We start from the raw sequence: 6000 nt of genomic DNA, 5'->3' as shown, positions 1-6000 counted from the left end.
GGAGAGACCTAGGGACACGTGGATTACCTCAGCCTTAGGACGGAGAGCACATCCATACTGCTCACTGCATACATAGCACAGTGCCTGGCATACAGTGTTCATCAAGTATTATTCAATAATGTATGTGGTAGAATGATTCACAGATAATTTACGTGGGGAATATTTGTGTTTAAATGGAAGATCCTGAAAATACAACTCAATCTCTTTTTGGTAGAATGTATGGCAAGATCTTTTTGAGCATCGCCCTTCTCTTAGCAGTTGGGATTTTTTAGTTGTTCATTCCCTTGAACTTTACAATCAAGGCTTAATTATTGGTTTCAATCACAGTAAGATGAGAGTCCTTAGAGTTTGGTTCACTATGCCTGGGATTGTTCCTGTATGGGGGAAGAGCTGTTCCCAAGCTTAGGGTTCTCAGTTGCAGTGAATTATCTCACAAGGATCTTTAATTACAAAGACCTTTAATTATATCCTGTTACTATTGTGATCATTACAGAACTGGCTGATTTAAATAATTCAAACTGCAAAAGAAAAATGAAGGAAGGGTACATCAGATGAGAAGGACAGAACTGTTTAGCCACCAAAAGGAACAAATTCTCAACTAGAAGAAAACAAAATCTAGCTTATGCTGTTTTTAAAAGACATACCTAAAACATAATGATATAGAAAAATTAGGAAGTAAAGGAATGAAAAGAAACTTACCAGAGAATTACTACTCCCAAGAAAAGCCAAATTAGCAATATCAGTATCAGAAAAAATAGGTTTTAAGACAAACGTGACCATTATAAATAAAGGGGATTGTATGTAGCAATGAAAAAAATAGTTTATTTGGAGGATTGACCATTTAAATCTGTATATGCCCAATAATACAGCCTCAAAAGATATAAAGCAAAAATTGACAGAATTATAATAAGTAGAAACTTACTTAATCCTAGAAGATTTTAACTTACTTATAAATCACCTCCAAAAATGATGTCTTAAGCAGCAAAAAAGATGAACCTCATTAATGCAAAAATCCTAAATAAAAGTTTAGAAAATTGAACCTAATAATGTTTGCAAACATACTTCATGTGTAAGTGAGGTTTATCTCAAGAACGCAAGGCTACTTTAACCTTAAAATATACTCTCCAAAATAATTTTCTGTAATAACTGACACATTAACAGATAAAAGTCACATGAACATATCAATAGATGTAGAAAAAATTTGAGAAGTTTTAAAATTAGTTAAGATAAAAAAACTATTAGCAAACTAGAAATATAAAGGAATATCTTTCACATAACTAACGGTATCTGAAAAATTGTAGGGGCCCAGCAGCAGTTCTCTCTGACCTGCTGCCCTCCTGTCTGGTCCCTCATTCTCTCTAGAGGCTGGCCATAGAAACTGGGATCTCACTTCCCCAAGGCGGGTCATAGAAACTGGAACCCTCTTGCCCTAAAGTCAGTTTTACAGTCTAAAAATATTACTATCACTTGACAGTCTTTCTGTGTAAAAACTGACCATGAATAACCTGACCTATCTTGTTTGACTGTAGGTCATAAGACCCACTTAGCAGAGAGGGTCCTGCCCCGTACCCAGAAGGAAGGAATGGTGAAAGGCATTGCTACACGGAGAGGCCAAGAAAAACCCAGACAGACAGGCCTTGCTAGGTTTTCTCACTCAGTCTATCCGCTTTAGGTCCAATCATTTTCCTACACAACTGTCCATACTTTGTTGAAACTAAGCATAAAAATGGACAGTTTCCTCTGTATCTTTGGGTCTTCATTCTGAAGGCTCCCATGTCACACAAAACTATAATCAAATAAATTTGTATGCCTTTTCTCCTATTAATTCAACTTTTGTCAGTGACTTTTAGTGAACCCTCGGAGGGCAAAATGGCAGCTTTCCTCTCCCCCCACAACACCTACATGATGCCTTATATGTAATAGTGAACTTTTCACAGCATTCTAGTTAAAGTCAGGAAGAAGAAAGAATGCCCATAACACATTTCTATTTAACACTGTCCACTGTCCTGGAAGCCCAAAAAAATAGATGAAGAAAGAGAAATAAGAGGTATTTCTCTTATTAAAAGAAGAAACAATGTTGTTAGTTTGTGGTGATACAGTTGTAAAAGTGGAAAATCCAAGAAAACCTACAAATTATAAGAACATTAATTAGAGTTGAGTAAGGTTACAGGATGCAAGATCAGTATTAAAACATCAGTGGAATCATGCCTGTAATCCCAGCACTTTGGGAGTCCGAGGCCGGTGGATCACCTGAGGTCAGGAGTTCAAGACAAACCTGAACAACATGGCGAAACCCTGTCTCTACTAAAAACGCCAAAATTAGCTGGGTGTGGTGGTGTGGGCCTGTAATCCTAGCTACTCGGGAGGCTGGGGCAGGAGAATCACTTGAACATGGGAGGCAGAGGTTGCAATGAGAGGGTGCCTAGGGATGAATCTAATAAAACGTATGCAAACATTTATGAAGAATAATGTAAAGTTTTATTGAAGCCCAATGTAAAGGAAGTGATATACCATGTTCATGATTAAGAAGGCACAATATCATAAAGATGTAACTTCTGGCATTAAAACATAAATTCAATCTAGCTCCCAACACAATTTTTTAGGAGATCGATAGGCTCATCTAAAATTCATATGATGAGTAAATGGCCAAGAATAGCCACAAAAATTTTGAAGAAGGGTATGGTGGTGTGAGAATTAATTTACCAGATAACAAGACTTCGTATAAAATATGGTAATAAAGCAGTGGAGCACCAGGGCAGGAATAGATACCCAGAAAAATGGGCCAGAAAAGCCTGGATGAACATTTGGGCATATGTAGACAATCAGAAGACCACAAAGATGGCATAAAAGGTAAGCAGGAAAAGGATGAGTTACTCAGATACAAATGGATTCATCAGGGAAATAAAAAGTAAAATAACAATGCATCATTTTATGCTCATTGAATTGTCAAACATTAAAATATCTGACAGCACCAGGTAATGATAAAGATGAAGAGAAATGGAAATTACTACACTAAAGGTAAGGGTACACATCAGTAAAACTACTGTGGAGAGGAAGAAATTTGTCAGTATCTAGGAAATATTAAGATATGCCTTTTATATGACCCAACAATTCCACCTCTAGGTGTATATTTTGGAGAAACTTTTGCACATATTCCAATGAGACTGGCATAGGAATACTCATTGCATAGGCACTTATGACAGTGAAAATCAAATGTTGCTAAACAGGGAGATTAATAAATTATATATATGTGTAAAATTATAGTAGTGGTATACACACAACTTTTGCCATTTATGGCAATGAAAATTAAATATTGATAAATAGGGAGATTAATAAATTATACGTATGTATACAATTACAGCAGTTGTATGCATAAAGCAGTGGAAATTAAATGTTGATAAATAGGGAGCTTAATAATATACAACTAAGCAGCTGGAGCTATTTGTATCCCAAAAACCCAATGCCGAATGAAAAAAAATCAAAGTGCGTAATGTTATCTGCTATTTTTTATGCAAAACTCATAAATACCAAAGTAATTGGTCATGTTATTTAAGGATAGATAGATTTGAGGCAAATGCATTTTAAAAATAGCTGGGAAGGATATATAATAACTTTAGGATTGTAGTTACTGCTGAAGAGAGAGGTAGAGAATTTAGTTGTTGAGGGATGTAAATGACAGTATCTGGGATATTAAATGAATGCTTGTTAAAAAAGGAACAGACAAGGCAAAGTATGAATATTTATAAGATTTGGATGTGGGTAAATGAGTCTTTGTTATGTTTTTCTATATATTTTCAAGTATTTGTGAAATATATTATGCAATAAATAAAAGATCACAAATGGATGATGAACTCACAGCTGGTTTTAAGTAACGACATTGAATAATTCTAGTCAGGAAAACATGAACAAAAGAAAATGTGAAACTTTGGCCCCGAGATTTGTGGCTTGTTGAATGAAAGTTGATCATATCTCAGGTTTGGAAACTTGGGAAAGCTGATGGAATCTCAGGTTTGGAAACTTGGGAAAGCTGATGGAATCTCAGGTTTGGAAACTTGGGAAAGCTGATGGAATCTCAGGTTTGGAAACTCTCCTTTTGATTGTTCTTGGTTGTTCCCAGGAGAAGTTCCAAGAAACTTCTGGATGCTTCCAAGCATGCTTGCATTTTCAAGGCTTGAGTCTGGCAGACGAATAAAGACTGGGGAAATGTGTGTTCAGTTTTGATTTAGAATTAGTAGGAAAATAAAATCAGAGGTGTTCAAAGGTGAGCACAAAGATTTCTGCTTGAAAAAAATGCCACCCGTAAGTGTCCTAAGATAAATGTTTTAGCATGTGTCTGCATACTTTATTTTCAGAGTTAAAATGCAGTCCCCCCTCCTTCTTTTAAAAAATCTATTCTAATACATTTTATTGTGGCAAAGAAGAAAAACTTGTTTCAAGTTAAATTTTTCATGTAATGCATATTTCACATACATATATAAAGACCCTCCAAAAACCATTGCTCAGGTAATAATTTATTAAGTCAATTTCAACTAAACATTGCTACCATTGCAAAAGCATTTGCTCTGAAAAGGGACTGAAAAATGCATCATAAAGTTACATAGTTCAGCAACAATATCAATATTGATTATGTAAAGTAAAACTACTGGCAAATGTCATTTAAGCTTACCCTGTAATTTTTAATAACTTTATAATGAGCAAATGTGTCACCTTAAAAATGTACCAGTGGCATTTACAAATTCTTTCAAACTCATTTACAAACACAGTAATAAAAATTCCTGAGCTCCCTTTTCTTACACCAGTGTTCACCAATCAACATCCACGTAGTGTTTTATTTGACCGACATCCTCTTTCTTTTTCTTAAGAAAATATTTTATCACATTCGTAAAGGTATCTGTGCTTCAAGTCAGTTTGTAAGTATCTGTTTTTAATGTGAACCTGATCATAACAAGAGAAAAATGCTTAACATTAGCAGGGGCAACAGGAATTGAGGGGCGGTGTGGGGGATGGTGGAGGAGATGTAGATACAAGAATTCCAGTTTAGGTATTGGGACCTCCAAAGTAGAATGCATCTGACAGTATCAAAAACAGGCTCGGTTTCATCTGCATGGTTTTGAGGGACTTTCAAAGGTAAAGCCAGCAAAAGTTACTCTGCATATTCTGGCCAGGAAGGTCCCTGTTGGGGGTTTTTCAATAATTCTATTTCTTATCCTTCTCCCCTGTCCCCCCACTGCTCCCTTACCCCAACATTTCAAAGTTTCTATTAAATAGAAGTTGCATCTTTCAGCCCTGAAAAAACTGGGGAGATTTACAAGGTATAAAACTTGATTAGTAAGTTGTAGGAAACCTGACAAGGTTAAGGTGTCAGATGGGAATCTGGCAAGATGTGGCAATATTTAATTTCTGTTTTCTTTCGGGAAAGTATATTCAATGCTTTTGAAAAATTAGTTACATATTACTTCTCCAGCTCACCATTAATTATATAGATCCTGTGTCTGGTGACTGAGACTTCAAATTTTGCACCTTAAAAATATAAGAGGACCCAAAAATTAAAGGCAGATGGCTTCAATATAAGCACAGGAGAGCTAGCATTTCTTTGACTGAAGCCAAGTTTTTTAGAGCATGATACTCAAGTAAGAAAGAAATTTCTCATTCTTCTGTAAGACATGGCATTAGAGAATTAAGAGGAGGCAGAGAAGAACTTGGAAAGCAAAACCACACACCATTTCACAATTCTGCAACACAAACATGAACAGTAAGTGAAACTTTCTAGTTCTAGATCCATTAAAAGTAAAAGATTATCCATTTGCACTTCATCTGATGGATTTTGTCAGAAAAACTGTTGTTAGCAATATGGATAAATAATAACTGTTCAAAAGGATTCCCCACTTAAAAAAATGCTTTGGTTTTTCCATTATTTCACAATATTTAAATAAGCTTCTCTTATTGGATCTCCTTATATCTGGTTCCATCTTCCCTCATTTTTCTCAGGCTCCTATGTTA

This window comes from Macaca nemestrina, chromosome 6 (genome assembly GCF_043159975.1).
Source record: "Macaca nemestrina isolate mMacNem1 chromosome 6, mMacNem.hap1, whole genome shotgun sequence".
Classification (NCBI taxonomy): Eukaryota; Metazoa; Chordata; class Mammalia; order Primates; family Cercopithecidae; genus Macaca; species Macaca nemestrina.
The sequence above is the reverse complement of the archived record's forward strand: the minus strand, read 5'-3'. Positions refer to the sequence as shown.